Genomic DNA, 16,183 nt, shown 5'->3' with positions numbered 1-16,183 from the left:
AGAAATTAATACTTAATTATGGTGCTAATCACGAATAACTGCTGTGGGAAGGATGTTGAGCCGTTATATCGTCTTATTTTGCCACTGAATGACTTGAAATAAGCTGGAAAAGGGAGAATATCTACTTCAAGTCAATTTGTACAAAATATTGCGTATTGGGCATGAATGTGCTAGAAATTATAGAGATGAATGTTAGGTCTGTGAGATGCTGATTATCTTCCAATTCACCAGTAACGGTCTGGTGGTATAGAGAGACGGCTATACGGGGTGGCATCGATATGACTGGGCGTTGGAACTGTCTGGTTATGCAAAACGTCCTTCAGTCCTCTCCTTCTCCCCTGAAAGGAGGAAGGTGGACTGTAGAAGAAGGGCGGATCTGACCTGCAGTCCACCGAATTCAAGCTCAGATGAACCTGAGATTGCAAATACTACCACTACTGCTACTATGCTCTAGTCAGTTTAATGTATTTTTATCTAACAGAAGTAGGATTCTCCCACAACATGAACACTTAACCTTAGTTACATGACATTTAGTTAGTCTTAGTTATGAGGTAGGACTGAGTCTCCTTGGTTACTAGTTAAATCACTCCACTATGTTTACACTTGGCCATCTACTTATTATAAAGGGGTTAGGAGTATGTCAGGTTAATTAAACCTACCATAATAGGGGTCTCACCAAAACGTAATACTTCGTACTTGTGTATATTTCATGTGGCAGCAAAAGCATAAAATGAAAAACGCCATCCCCGTGTAATTAGAGTCAGTCGAGATTATTATTAAGCCTCCTGTATGAAGTGCATCTCCAGAGATGAATAAAATCGTCTGGCGGCAGCAAGTGTACAACAGAATATAAAATGGAGCAAACATAAAACAGGGGTCCGTGGAGGCAGATCTTAACCCCTTCACCAAAAGACGTCTCCCGAAAGCTGACGAAAACCGGCAATTAAGCAAATGGGTTAAAGACGAAAGTTCTCCTCTTAGCTGGGTAAATGAAAAAAAAAAAAAAGAAGAAGAAAATCCAGCGTTAACAGGAATTATAAACAGGAATACTAGGAGTCTGTGGAAGCACATTCATGAGATGGCTCTTTATGAAGAGAATAGTCTGGTGGCAGCAAGAATCGATTTTTAAAAGTCGTTATGGTACTGAACAAGTTAAAAGCGAAGTTACGGAGAGAGAGAGAGAGAGAGAGAGAGAGAGAGAGAGAGAGAGAGAGAGAGAGAGAGAGAGAGAGAGAGAAGGGAGGGTAAATAATGAATCTCGTGTTGGTGATGATGAAGAAAAATAAATCAAATTAAAAAAATAAGACACTATCGCACCATAGGGGTCAATGAATGAGGGTACTAAGTAAGAAAGAAGATACATATATGACGCCATGGCACTGAAAGGGTCATTGAATGAAGATAAGTGAACTTGGAGGAAAAGATAACACTGTCAACACAATTTTTCTGGCGTGACTGTTTGTAGCCGATTTTAGGTAATTTTGGGGTGCTGAATCCGAATTTGGCGTCAGTTATTGTCTATCACATCAGGTTTTTGAGATATGGTATGCCGTACGTTTGTTGAAAATTCACAATTTTGCTCTGAAGTTTAAAGAATTGGCAGAGTAAAATTATTCATTTTATTGGAAATAGATACTCAAACTACAGTGCTCTTTTTGCTTTTATTTCACATTGCCGCTGTATCATCTGACAAGTTTTAAAAAGCAAAATTGGTAAACCATAGGGCCATAGATATGATAAATTACACAATGTTAAAACAACAGCTTAATTTTATTCTCTAAAAAGTAAAAACAGTCAATAACACCAGTGGGTTATTTCAATTGCAAAATGTTTTTCTCAAAGACATTCTTTTTTGTCCAGCATCTGGAACATCTCTCATAAGGCTCCAGCAGTAATCAGCCATCATATTAGTCCCATTGGCCTTGGTAGCGTTCTTCCATTACTTTGATATCCTGGTGAAAACGCTCACCTTGCTCTTCGCTCACATGGCCAAGATTTTCTGGAAAGTTGTCCAAATGGCTATGCAAGTAATGCAATTTGATGCTCATCTTGTATCCCACTGCTTGCAAACTGGACAGGAGCTCTTTCACGATTTCTTTGTAGTTGTGTGATTTCCGGTTTAATAAAAAGTTTTTCACAACATCTGCAAATGTCTTACAGGCTCATACCTCAATAGGAGACATTGAGACAACAAACTGTGGATCGTTCAGCAACTTTCTGATTTGAGGGCCATCGAATATTCCGGCTTTTTTCTTCTCTTCATTTAGCTCACGGAAAGCTAAGCATATATAGTTGAAACAGTTCTCGGAGTGATCAAGAGCCTTAACAAACTGTTTCATTATGCCAAGCTTGATATGATGTGGTGGCAGAATGATATTATCCGGATCAACCAATGGCTGATTTATGATGTTCTTATGTCCAGGTGTCAAGCTGTCTCTTAATGGCCACTCATCCTTAACCCAATGCTCTTCCTTTGCCCTACTATCCCAGTAGCAGAGATTGCACAGGTATTTCGTGCAACCGCTTTGTTGCCCTAAAAGGAAGTTCACCATTTTTGAATCAACACAAATCAACCAAGCATAATCGTTGTACTTCAATTTTTCCAGAACAACTTTTATGTTGGCATATTCCTCTTTAAGGGTCGCTGAGTGCCCCATAGGAATCGATCCGAAAATGTTACCATTGTGAAGCAAGACACATTTTAGGCTTCTTTTTGAGCTTTCGATGAAAAGTCTCCATCCATCGGATACATATCTTGACAATCCCATTTCCAAAAGAAGTCCTTCAACATCGTTGCAATCAACAAGGTTGTCATCTGAAGTGAAGTACTGCCGCAGCTTCTTTTCTCTGTTACGATCAAATGAGACGCTAGTGCCATGATGAAGATTTTTTTTTTTCTTTTAAGCTTGAAGTCAACAACTCGGACGATTTTTTTGGCAAACCCAGGTCTCGAATTAAATCGTTCAACTCAAACTGATTGAACAATGAAGGTTGGCCTAACGAAGTTTCTGATGAATGAAAATCCACATCGATTTGTTCATCTCCACTTGAGGAAAGATGCGAGGATGATACTGAAGTTCCAGCATCAATATCTGGGAGGTCAGCAAAAATAGGCACTGGTATGTCATCACAATGAGGGATGGGCAAAGCTGATTCGAGACTGGGATATTTCAAATACTGTTTGTATTTTCTGTTGAATCCTTTGACGTTAACAAGACAGAAATAGCAATCATCGGTAAGGTTTTTTGGATCCCTCCAAATCATAGGAATACCAGAGTTGAACTTGACATGCTTGCCTTATGACCAAGATCTCAAAGTCTCCACACAAGTTTTGCAAACTTTATGAGGAGCCCAGCTTTTGTCCTGGTCTCCCAAGGGTACCTTAAAATAAGCAAGGTACAGTTGTTTTACAAAAGTAGTGATGTTGCGCCTTAGAGAGGCTGAAGTGAAACAGCTACAGATGTAGCAAAAAATGTCTGGATCACTGCAGCATTTTCTCCGCTTTGAAGAAGAAGTAGTAGACATGATCTGATCAGGATATTGCAGTCCAACCACGAATTAATCTGTAAAGAAAAAACAGTAAGATTAAACACTACAGTTTACAATTTAAAATTAAACAAGATCTTTATGTACTTGCATATACATGCCCTAACCAACCAATACATTTTGAGAAAACTGAAGCTTAGTGAAAGAAGCCAGCTTTATACCAAGAAATTTCAAGTGTACCTTCACAACCATAAATGCGTAAATTAACTTTTTATGTTGATCACATTCGCTTATTCATAATTTTTGGAGCCATAACATACCACTTGAGGCTGCTATCGATCAAAGAAGTCCTTATCAACCCTAGCGAGAGGCCACTTGCGAGACCCCTTTGCCCTCCCCTCTTTTATCCAGCCCTTAAAGACACAAACAAAGATTATGGAATAGATGTAAATGTGTAAAGGCAAAATTAGGCTTAGGTTTAGGCAAATAAACCAAGTTTGCTCTCCCAAAGTTCATTGAAAAAAATATTGCATACCCGTAGAATGAAAACTAGATGTGATAGAGCAAGTCTGAGCTCATTTTCGGATTCAGCACCCCAAAATTAGTCAAAATCCATTAACAAAGTCCATGCCGGGATTTTTTTTTTTTTTTTTTTTTTTTTTTTTTGTAGAGCAGTGTAATAATAACCAAGGTACGTATTTATGAAGGATGCTAATCAGTTCTAAGGACTGTAAATTTTCAAAGCACTTTACACTTACCATGAATCGTGTTGCATCTCGAATTATTTAACTTTTATCATCACTCTAGTTGTAAACTATTGCTTAGATATGTGAATGAGCTTAGAACTATAAATTACAATGTGCATGTTTCCATCTGACGGAGCTGAACTACTTCAGATCTTGAATACTATACCATGGCTGCATGAAATCCAATAAGCCACTAATAAGAGATACGAATGAGTTTATATTTTTTTACAAGTCAAATTTATCTTCAGTCTGATTACACTTAGCCGTCAACTAAGCAGAGAGGGTTGAGGATCGTTGTCAGGTGGAAACAAACCGACAATAGTAAATGTATGCACTACTTAAGCTTAGCAAATATGTCAATATGGCCCTTGGGGAGAAGAATTGTGGGGGTGGTGTGAAGAAGGGAACGGGTAGGCTGAGGGTGAGGGGAGAGGATGCAACTAGGTAGAGAGGAGGAGCAAGGAAAATGGGGGCGGCTGGGAAGGGAAGGTGGGAAGAGGGGACGGTGGGGGAGGAGAGGGAAAGAGTCGGCTAGCAGGGAGAAGAGGGGGATAGTGGGGGGAAGGGGACGACTATGGGGTGGGAAGGGGAGGTCACCGTGTGACTGATGACTTTGACAACACTTTACCCCTTCAGTACAATAACATCATTTGTATTCCACACCTGCTACCGCCAGACGATTGTATTCGTATTTTGATGGATAGAACTACTTGGGCTGAAGGGGGTTCAAGCTTAATTCATTTAACCCCTCCAGTTCAAAAGACTTTTCCTAGGTTGGAATAAAAACAATATGGAAATTGCTACTCCTGGCGTTCTAGTGGTTAGAACGTCCCACTCGGAATGACAGCCTTGCCTTTTATGTATGAGATCGATCCTTTGAAGGTGACTGGGGGCTTTTCGATCCTGTAACGCCACCAAGAGGAGTAGCCTAAGGCGCGTCCACACGTGTGCTCCAACAAGTGCTGGCAACATGTAAGCAACACAGCAACGAATACACTGCAAACATGTTGGGAACAGCAGCGTCCAGATCATGTTGGCAACATCATGATGAAGTCTCAGCTGCCTGGCATGGACACACTTATTCCATCGCCTCTGCTCCCAGTGGTCGAAGCTTCATTGAAACACATTTGCAAACATCTGTCCAAATGCTGCTGCAAACATGTTCCCGAACATGTAGCCTGCTGTGTTGCCAACATATGTTCTAGAGCACATGTGGACGCGCACTAATAATAACCTCTTAAATATACTGGACTATGGCAGCCAAGGCTCGGGCCCCTATACCGCGAAGTGGATAATATGGGATTGACTCTGTGGTGTCGTATTTAGATTTAAGGATAATCAGCTCCACTTAGCGATTTTCTAAACAAAGCTTAATTTTATGCGATATTCTAGCCATTTTAACATTCTCCTTGTCACGTTTCTAGGAATGTTTGGGTTTGTGAGGTTGAGACATGATTCCGGGAACTTGGATGGTAAGCGAATGAGTGTCTGGCCCATTTCACTAAGTATGTTGTTGGTAGTTTTCCCCCCTTATTGTGATTTTCTTTCCACGCTTTCTGGACACTGTTTCTTAGATGGGGGGAGGGGGAAGGACAAGATGATGATATGATGATGTTTATGATGGAGACAATCTATTTTTTTTTTTTTTTATGAGCAATTGTCTAAGAGGAGATATGGTAGAGAGGGTGTGTGTGGTAGAGAGGCGAGGTGTGGTAGGAAAGGTGTGGCAGCGAGGAGAGGTGTGGTAGAAAGGCGAGCTGTGGTAGGAAAGGTGTGGCAGCGAGGAGAGGTGTGGTAGAGAGGCGAGGTGTGGGAGAGAGGTGAGATGGTACAGAGAAGGGAGATGTGCTAGAGAGGGAAGGTGTGAAATAGGGGAGGCGTGATAGAGAGGGGAGGTGTGGTAGACACGTAGAAGTAGGAGAGATGTGATAGAGAGGGAAGGTGTGGGAGAGAGGGGAGGTGTGGCAGAGAAGGGAGGTGTAGCAAAGAATCGGGGTGTGGTAGAGAGGTAGATGTGTTAGACAGGTAAAGTGTGGTAGACAGGTATGGAAGAATGATAGGCAAGGTGTGGCTGAATGGTAATAGTATTGGTCCGATAATTCTGATAACGCAGGCCCGAATCCCAATGTTTCAAGGGAAGACATTATTGAGATTTTAATCTGTTGATGTTTCAATATTCCTCCATAAACCAACCGACATATTTCAACAATACCCTATTTCTTGTTATTACTGAACTCAGTCTGTCTGACCATGCAGACCCATCAACCGCAGGCATGCAACCGCCTCAGCAGGGCCGTCCGTGCAGAGACCGATGCTTTGCTGCAGCAGACAGCACCTCATCACAGCGAGGCGCGGGAAAGAATGTGGAGATTTGGTTCCCGGGTGGACATTGCATTTGCGTCTCTCTTTCCAGTTAACTGGGACCCCATAGTAGGTTCTACGTCACCATGTTATTTGGTTATATGGTTACCTCCCATCATTGTAAGTGGTTTCCTGGATTACAGGAAACCATCAGGCTTGTCTCTCACTGTAGAGCCTGGAAATAAAAACAATGAAAAGTGACAGAAATAATGGGTTAAATAGAAAGAGAGGAGGGTAGACACAGAAAACGAACAGTAAAGGTGAAGAAGTAGATAACACTACAGTACATCAGCAAAGTAGATGATGGATGCCATCGAGTCACCGACTATCAGGGAACAATACTTTAGCTGTTACCATTATACCGTACTGAAAGTCCTCCAGTTTCAGAAATTCTGTGAGGAAGGATCGCTGAAGTGATTGCATGAGATGGTGTTCAGCAATTCCATTTACTTGACTTCAGGGAATGTAAAATGCAGTATAATGTCACGGAGGGCAACCCAACACCCCAAGAAGGAGCCCACCGAGGAGCATATACAGTGCGCCTGGACTCCGGGCGACAAGGACATAAGTTTGCATGAGCCGCGCGCCCCTATGACCCGGAGCTCGCCTGCCGCCACCATAGCAGGAATACGAGACTACTTTCCGGGCAAGCCAACCACCAACAACCACGGGGCGAAGCTGTTACTCCAGCTCCAGTCAGCACCCCTGAGACAGCCGGTAGCCACTCAACTCTCCTACAGGAGATGGCCTGCAGCAGCTCCGGAGGCAAACAGGATTTTCTTTTTGTTATGTGTCCAACTCTGGGCAAAGGCTTCAGGGTCTATATCTCGGGGGCAGTAGCCAATCCCAAGGCCCAGTAGTCCTCTTACACCTCCACATGTCACCACTTCGGCGCTAACATCCACTGTCCATATTGAATACATACTAAGGCTGTCTCATACAGGACTGGTGTATTGGTATTAGCTGGGGTACTTTTATGACATGTCGGCGGGTCATCTGGTAGATCAGGAAAGTCTGCTATTATGAAATTCAAATCCTTAAACTTTTTCCTGCCCCAGCCGGGATTCGAACCTGGGTCCATCAGGACTGCAGGCCGCCTCTCTACCGATTCAGCCACCTTTGGCCTGTAGCCGCTCCTGCCTTCGTCAGGAGATGGCCAGAAGCCGCTGTAAAGGTGCCCCTAACAAGACAGCCTGTAGCCGCTCAATCCTCCTACAGGAGATGGCCTGCAGCCGCTCGACCCTCCCACAGGAGATGGCTTGCAGCCGCTCTGGAGGCAAACAGGAGACGGCCTGTGGCTGCTCCCATCTTCGTCAGGTGATGGCCAGTAGTTGCTCTGAAGGCGCCCCTTGAGAGACGGCCTGTAGCTGCTCGACCCTCCTACAGGAGATGGCCTGCAGCCGCTCCGGAGGTAACCAGGAGACGGCCAGTAGCCGCTCTGAAGGTGCCCCTCAAGAGATGGCCTGTAGCCACTCCCTCCCCCAGGCCACGGCCAGTAGCCGGGCCTTAGCGACGGCCGGTAGCCGCACCCCCGGAAGGCCATGGCCAGTAGCTGGGCCCTATGGTATGAGATGGCTGGTAGCCACACCTCCATCAGGTGCTGACTCCTGCCCACCAACCTACGACCCAGAGGGAGTCCCCAGCCTGAAGAAGTACTGGAGAAGCCCCGTGACTACCACCGGGCTCTTCTCCCTGCAGCCAGATCCTGAGAGGACTCGCCTGACAGACCCCAATGTAGGCCGACGCCGCAGCCCCCTCCTGACAGTGTCCCCGAACACCGGGGACCGCAGCCCTTGGGACCTCTAGACTGCCCCCACGACCCTCGGGTGGGATCTTCCTACACCCAGACGCCGGAGATCTTTGTCTTCCAACAGGCGCCTGAGCAAGAAGTTCAGGCAGCTATTCGGCTCCAGCCCTGAGGGCCAGACTCCTGCCCCAAGCCCCCAAAGCGTGGGACCCTTCACCACCAGCAGCCCCGGACGAGAGAGGACGCCCCTACGTGTGATCCCGTGGCCCCTGAACACAGAGGCCCCAGGTGGAACCCAGCACCGTCAGTAGTGAGGCTGGGTCACCTCCATCGCCCTTGTACATGACTGCCACAACGCCCAGACCAGAAAGGAGTGACAGTGAAAGCACAGTGTCCATGACATAGTGAAGTAAAGGCAGAACAGTGAATTAACAGTAAAAAGGAAGTCAGTGAGAAAAGCATCAGTGATAATATAAAAGAGTGGTGGAATAAGCAATGCAACAGTGAAACAGTGAACATGGCAAGGCAATGAAATGCAGGTCTATCACAGTGAATGCACTACTAAATAGTAACGCCGCACCACACTGAGATCATACACAGGCCCCAGTGTTAAAGTAATGATTACCCACAGTAAAACTGTACCACCAATTCCACCAATATATAAAACTCGGACTTCCTGCATTAATAGTGCACAACTCCTCTGCCCCCCTTCCCCAGTGCTCAGTCTATAAATTTAGTGTCAGAACAGTGAACGCCTCACGACAGTGCCTCCTCACCACGGACAGTGCAGTACTGCCTTGCCCTCCTGAACCAGACTTAGACTCCTGTACATCTAGTATCCTGTGTGATACTCTACCCACTAATACTGGCCTATGTATTGATTTTTGCCTATGAGATTGTGTAAGATTGAATACCTGTTCCACAGCAGTTGAATTTGTCAATATACGTGTAAGGCTGTTGCCCTGTGTTTTTATGCCCTGGCCCTCTCTTATTTGTATAAACTCCGGTCTAGAAGGGGAACCCAGCTGCACTCTAGGCGTTCTAGGGACGGGAAGCCGCCCCTTAAACACATAGCATAACACTGGTGGACAGCGGTGGTTCTTGACCCAGGCATATACAGAGAGGACCAACAGGGAAATCAGTCAAAATGGCAACAAAACCTCACATACAATTGCTCAAATTTGACCCAGAACAGTACGACATCCATACATATCTAGCAATAATCAAGCCATTGCTGGATGTCGGGTTCGAAGACGACAGGCAGAAAATTGCTGTCACATTGCCACTACTGGGCAAAGCCGTGGCCAATATTGCACCAAAAGTAGTCCCTGGACTCACATGGGCAAACTTTACAAAATTAGTAATCCAGGCTATCACACCCTCATTGGAAAAGTTAGTAACACTATCCCAATTGGATAGTCTAGCATATGACGGCAACCTGGACGACACTCTGATCCAGGCCAGGTGACTTGTCACCGCTGCTTACCCAGAAGTAGATGATGAAACTCGGGAACAACATACTTTCAACACTCTCCTCAGAGTCCTTCCCAGCATGGTCAAAGATCATTTCTCGATTCACGACCCAACGGGATACCTTGACCAAGACATCCAGCTGATATGACAGCTCTTAACCTTCCGCTCCGCCCCTCAACAAATTAACGTGGTCAGTAAATTCCCCACGAACAAACCCACACCGCACAACAAACCTTGACCACCGCTACCCCAGACCAACCCAGCACCTGCATCCCGTTTACCCAGGGTCCGTCCCACAAGCAAGTGCCCCAGTCACAAGGAGAACCAGAACCTTATCTCAATAAACCCCTGGGAGTTCTCTGTGTGCAGTTACCTATGCCCACTGCACGACATCTGTGAACAGCTCAAAGCTGCCAGGTGCAAACTAACCGCCCCTGGACGATGCAAGGCAAGGTGTCTTCCTTAGTAAACGAGGGCCTCGAGGACCCACGGGAGAAACCGACCCTGGGGAAATGGAGCCGGAGGAGGAAGAAACCCAACAGCAGCTGGATTTTTAGAACTGCCCCTGCACCTCCCCACGGTGGCGGGGGCCACCTCTTTCAGACACTGCTCCCCAGTCTATGACAAGAAGAGGCTGGGGTAAAAGCAAGGTTTCTGGTTGATACAGAAGCAGCCAGATCATCTATACAGCCATTTCTATTCCCGTCATAAGTTGGCTTTTGGCCCGCTTTTCCCTGTCAACCCATCTCATAGACGTGGGGGATGGTCCCCTACCCATCCATAGGAAAACCGGGGCCCTACACACCGACACCCACCAGCAAGCATCAACGCAATACAAGTTCATAGTTTTTGACTCCTCCTGTCGTAATTATGATGGATACCTGGGACTGGATCTGCTGCAGAAGTTACAAGCCACCATTGATTGCCACAAGCGGCAGCTCCAGTTCCGGAGGCCCCCACCCCTCCCCGACCCCCCAGGGCGGTGTGCATTTGCACGGCCGCCTCCCCCTTCCCCCACCACTCCCCCTAGCCCTGCCCTCCCTCACTCCTTCCCCCTCTTCCCCCCCTCCAACCCCCCCCACCTTCCCTGCCACCACCACCACCACCATTATAATGATTCCCCCTCATCACAAAGCATGGCTCCCAGTGAACAGGCCAACAGGAACATCTGTCCTATTCTCCCCCGACCTGCCACCTGGACCACTCTCGGCCTGCCTCCTGCCCTCCACTTTACTTCCCCCACACATCGCAGCAGTTCGGATCGTGAACATTACCACGAACCCCCCCTCACACTACTTAAGAGATTCGTAGTGGGAGAAATGGAAGAAGTTGAGCCACGCATCACCCTCCCCCCTTCCTGCCCCGCCCCCCTACCCCCTATCCCCGATCACCTATCCCCCCACTAATCAGACACCCTGCGCCATCTCCTCCTGGACGTTCAGGATCTCTTCGTGTCAGGCCCCTCGGATATCCGCCATACCACCTACCTGATGCCAGCCCTCCCAATGGAAGAACCCAAAACAACGAGCTGAGGAAGACCAGCAGGTCTAGGAAATGCTCGATGCCAGCGTTGTTTCCCCCTCCACCAGCCCCTGGTCCTCCCCTGTTGTCCTCGTTAAGAAGAAAGATGGAATCATGCGTTTCTGCGAGGACTGCTGTCGTCTTAACGACGTGACTATCAAGGATGCCACTCCCCTCCCCAGGATCGACGACTCCCTCAACTCCCTATACGGCGCCTCTTGGTTCTCCATCCTCGACCTCCAGTCAGGGTATTGGCAGGTCCCCGTACACCCCGAGGACAGAAGAAAGACTGCCTTCTCCACCAGCAACGGGAAGCATTACGAATTCAACGTCCTGCCCTTCAGACTCTGCAATGCCCTTGCTACCTTCTCCTGACTAATGGAGTCTGTCCTCAGTGGCCTCACCTGGGAAGTCTGGCATACCTGGATGATGTGATTGTCTTTAGCAAAACTTGGGTCGATCACCTCCAGCACCTCAGGAAAGTATTTCACCGAATCCGCCAGACCAGCCTCAAGCTCCAGCCTTCTAAGTGCGTCCTGGCTGCTAAAACTGTTTCTTTCCTGGGGCACGTCCTATCCCGAGACGGGATATCCCCCGACCCAGGTAAACTCTGCGTCATCGCGAGTATCCCCCCACCACGAGACGTCCACGAGGTCTAAGACTTCCTGGGCCTCACTTCATACTACCGATTCTTTGTCAAAGGGTTTGCCAAAATCACCAAGCCCCTGCACGACCTGACCCAGAAGGGAGAACCCTTTACCTGGAATGAGGCGTGACAAGCTACTTTTCAAGAACTTAAGACCAAACTCATAACGGCCCCAATCATCGCCTTCCCAGACTACTCCCTACCCTTCCGATTAATTATACCAATGTTTCCCTAGTAGCAATCGGCGCCATCCTCCCCCAAGTCCAGGAGGGAAGAGAACACATCATCGCCTGCGCCAGCCGCACCCTCAACCAGGCCAAACAAAATTATGTCGCAACCAAAGCGGGAGTGCTTGCTATTATCTGGGCCCATGAACACTTCCGGGCCTACCTATCGGGGACAAACGTGACGATCATCACGGACCATCAATAGCTCCAATGGCTCCAGCATCTGGACACCCACAATGCACAGCCAATCCAGTGGTGAGAAACCCTGGAGGAATTTAACTGTGAAATATCCTACCGCCCCGGCAAACTCCACACCAATCCTGATGCCCTGTTCCGGCTCCCCATCCACGCCATTCAACACAACAAGGAGCTCCTACAGCAGTGGCAGGACAAAAACAGACCTTCCTGGATCCCCTCCCACCTATTCAACAAACTCTACCACCAGGGAGATCATCTCTTCACCCCATCAGGGCACATCACCCTTGATCCCAACACTGCCCCTGATGCCATGAAACACCTCCACTCCAACAACGGCATTCATCTGGGCATGAAGAAATTCCTCCACGCATTTAACGACATATTGGACTCCCAAACCCTCCAACCCTGCCAAGAAAATCATCCAATCTGCCAAGCTTGTGCACTAGGCAAGGACACCACCCACACGGCCGGCCCTTCAGGACGACCCACTGCCCATAAACTCTGGCAGCTCCTCTTGGTAGATGTTGTGGGACCCCTGCCACCCAGATCCGGGTATCGCTACATCATCATCTTCATAGACATGTATTCAAAATTCGTCATCGCCTGTCTCACCAAGGAACATCATGCCATGGCTGTAGCCGACACCCTGATCCTACACGTCTTCCTCTACTTTGGAATTCCCCAAGCCCTACATTCCAACAATGCCCCACAATTCACCAGCAACATCTGGTGGGAACTCTCAAGTTTATTTGGGTATCACCTCTCCCACTCCTCCCCCTACTGGCCTCAGGGAAACGCAATCTGTGAACGCAGCCACCGATCCATCATGAACCAAATCTGCACACGGATCAAGGACACTAAAGGCGAGGACTGGCCATCCCACGTAAAAATTGTTCAGTGGAGGATAAACTCCTGCCCACGGGAGGACGGCATATCATCCCACAAGCATGTGTTCATGGAAGCTCCTCTCCTCTACTCCTACGGCAGCATCTACAGCTGCCCGCCACACCACCCACATCCAATCCTCTCCACCACTTCAAGAGCTGACTCCACCATCTACAGAATGGCCTGGACCTCCAGCCAGACACTGCCCCCAACCCTTACAAACTGGGCATGAATGCTCAAATCCCCGTGCCACATAAACTCTCCCCCCGCTACATGGGCCCATACACCTTCACCCACGTCACTAACCCATATCAAGTAGTCAAAGACTACAACAACACTCCCCGCACCCTGAGAAATTGCCACGTGTGCCTCTTCCATTCCATCATCTCCCCAGCCTCCGCCCCACACCTCCCCCACCCTTCCCCACCTCTGCCCCCTGCCCCACTCCTCCTCCTACAACTGCTACATCTCCCCCTCCCCCTCTCTCCCCACTTCCCCCACCCCCCTTGCCCCCGACCCTGCTGTCTGTCACACTGCATAGTACCTCACAGCTAGATTCACCCGTGCCGACCCCACTATCTGGCACGCCGCATAGCACCTCACAGCTAGACTCACCTGCGCTGCAAATTCCCAACCCAACCCCCACCCCACCACCACCACCACCCTCCCCTCCCACACCCAATGCCGTCTCACCCACCACCAAGCCACCGCCCCCTGGAACCCAGACGCTCATGCATGCCTGTAAACTGACCCCTCCCACCACCAGCACCATCTCCCCTCCCCCCACCAAAACACCACCTGCAGGGCACCACCTCGAACACCTCCACCCTAACCCACCCTCTCCAACAATACACTACACACACCCCCAGCACACCCGGGCATTGCACGCCCACCTCACCACCCACCCCCACCCTCAAACCCACCATCACCCACTCTGGCTGCCTCTCACGCCCTCCCGCAAGATACATCACCAGCCTCACCCTCCTCTTCCATTCACACCCCCAACATTACCGCTATTACACTCATGCTACCTCAAACCCTAATCGCCTCATCCCTTGCCCCAAGGGAATACGACGGTGCATTACCTTGGCATAAAACCACGACCTCTGCCTCAGTGTCCAGCATTCAGCTTGATCCCCTGCAAAGGGCAACACCTCCCACCATGAGACTATGATGCACCACTTGGGCACCGGCCCTCGGCAGAAAACACCGTGTCCGAGGCCCTCATCACTTCCTACAACTCCTTCTCACAGCCCCCAAGCCCTCCACACTTTTTCTGACCTTCAACCCACATCTTGATGAAAATCAAGCCACCTTAAACTGGACTGCCCTCCTGCAACATCTAACACCTGCCCTCACCACCAGTAACACCAAGACCTACTACCTGCGGTCACTGGGTCGTGACTTTTTCCCCGACGACAGTAAAATATGCCAGCTATAGCAGCTCAGGCCGCCACCACACCCCCAGGAGGACACGGAGGGCTAGACAGCACACAGAACACGCCCAGGCAATATGGACATGAATTCACCCAGGCCGTGGGTACCTATTCCCCGGAACTCGCCTGCTGCCACCACCTTAGTCAAAGTACACTACCTTCTGGGCGAGCTGACCACCGACAGGATCAGGGTGGAACTGGCCTAACAGTTCCGAGCAGCACCCCAGTGACAGCCAGTAGCTGCACTTTACCTGAGACAGACTGTAGCCACTCAGAGACAAAAGAGACGGCCTGTAGCCGCTTTGAAAAAAGGGCCATGGCCAGTAGCTGGTCACCAGTGACGGCCTGTAGCTGTACCCAAAAAAAGGCCATGGCCTGTAGCCGAGCCACTGATTAGGAGACGGCCTGTAGCCGCTCCACCCAATGCTGCTCACACCCCCTACAGAGACCAGCGACAGCCCGTAGCCATGCTGGGGAGGGACCGGTACGTCCCCTCTCCTTCTGTAGTTGTCTCAGAGGGCACGACACTGGTGACGGCCTGTAGTCGCTCCTGTAGGGAGGAGATAGCCTGTAGCTGCTCCTCTCCTGCACATCCCCTCCTTGCAGGCCTTCGGTGACGGCTGGTAGCCGCACTTCGCCTGTGTTCCTGTCAAGAAGTCGGGTCCCGGTGACGGCCTATAGCTGTACCGACAGCAAAGGAATGGCCTGTAACCGCCCTCTGTCTGTTGTCCAAGGGAACCCAGCGATGGTCTGTAGCTGCACTGGGGAGAGATGCCAAAGTCTCTTGCCCCCTGTGAGTCCACAACGAGACGGTGAGCTGTGCTCAGTCCTGCCCTCCGGCAGGAGCACAGATTACCCTCCTGTCCACCCAGACCGAGGCAACCTCCAGGAGGAGGACCACTGCCCCGAGGATTGGTGGAGAGGCCCTGTACTGTCTCCAGGGTTGTTCTCCCTCTGTCCGGAGGAAGAGGGCGCCCACCTGACGGACTCTGGCAGGGAACGACGCCGCAGCCTAGCCCTGATGGCGGCGCCTCCAGCAGAAGACCACAGCTGACGTCCCTCCAAGGATGTTCCCCGGACCCCCGGGTGGGCCCACTCCCCACCCCGACGAAGGCGGCTCCCGTCCACCCACTGCCTGAGTGAGCACCTCCAACGCTTGTACGTTTGAACCCAGTCCCGAGGGCCAGACCCCAGTCCCCAGCCCCGACAGCGAGGGGCCCTTCACCACACACAGCCCGAGCCCCAGCCGAAAGATGACGCCCCTGAGAGTGGGCCTGTGGCCGCGGGATGAAGGGATTCCCAAAGGGCCTCTCCTACCTAAGGCCGAGAATTGTAAGCGCTGGACATCCCCTTCCCCCAGTGAAACAAAGTGAACCTAAAGACAGTGAATTGTCAGTTAACAGTGAGGTCGGCATTCGAGGCACGAGAGTGAGTGTAATGTGATAGAAGTGTACAAT

The sequence above is a fragment of the Coenobita brevimanus genome, chromosome 71, assembly GCF_032717465.1.
Source record: "Coenobita brevimanus isolate Jiangsu-jjx chromosome 71, ASM3271746v2, whole genome shotgun sequence".
In the NCBI taxonomy this organism is placed as follows: domain Eukaryota; kingdom Metazoa; phylum Arthropoda; class Malacostraca; order Decapoda; family Coenobitidae; genus Coenobita; species Coenobita brevimanus.
Note: the sequence above shows the minus strand (reverse complement) of the source record.